This window comes from Fomitiporia mediterranea (assembly GCF_000271605.1).
Source record: "Fomitiporia mediterranea MF3/22 unplaced genomic scaffold FOMMEscaffold_2, whole genome shotgun sequence".
Classification (NCBI taxonomy): domain Eukaryota; kingdom Fungi; phylum Basidiomycota; class Agaricomycetes; order Hymenochaetales; family Hymenochaetaceae; genus Fomitiporia; species Fomitiporia mediterranea.
This window is the reverse complement of record NW_006760387.1, coordinates 2,458,151-2,458,688: the sequence shown is the minus strand read 5'-3', so window position 1 is coordinate 2,458,688 and position 538 is coordinate 2,458,151.

Genomic DNA, 538 nt, shown 5'->3' with positions numbered 1-538 from the left:
TGAACATGGTCACAGAGAGCAGAGACAACGTCGTGAGAGCAAGAGCAGTACGTGAAGTTGAACGCTGGGCGTGTCGAACGGAATCACGTGATCGAGCGACCTAAAGGCCGCGCGTAGGGACTGGTGCAGATGGGTCTATCCGCAAAACCGCACTGCGGATAAGCATTTCCACGGATAACTTATCCGCGGATGAAATTCCCACGGATACCACAGTTTCTGTGTATCTGCAAAAAACAGCCGGAAATTTGCAGGACTAACTTAGACAAGTAGAAATCAACTGTTGTTTCTTATGCAATCACTCGTGATACATCACAACTGTGACTAATGTCACACTTAGGTAATTAAAACAATGTGAATTTTTTTATCAGCTAGGCTAAGCACTCAAGTGACTCAACCACAGATACTGTGGTAACTGTGGGAAAATTCATCTGTGGATAGGTGGTGCAGATAACAGTGGCAGATGCCATGCCAGTCCCTAGCCATGTGCACATGGGGCATTTCACAATTCCTTGCCTTAAGAAATAACTTACATAATGAT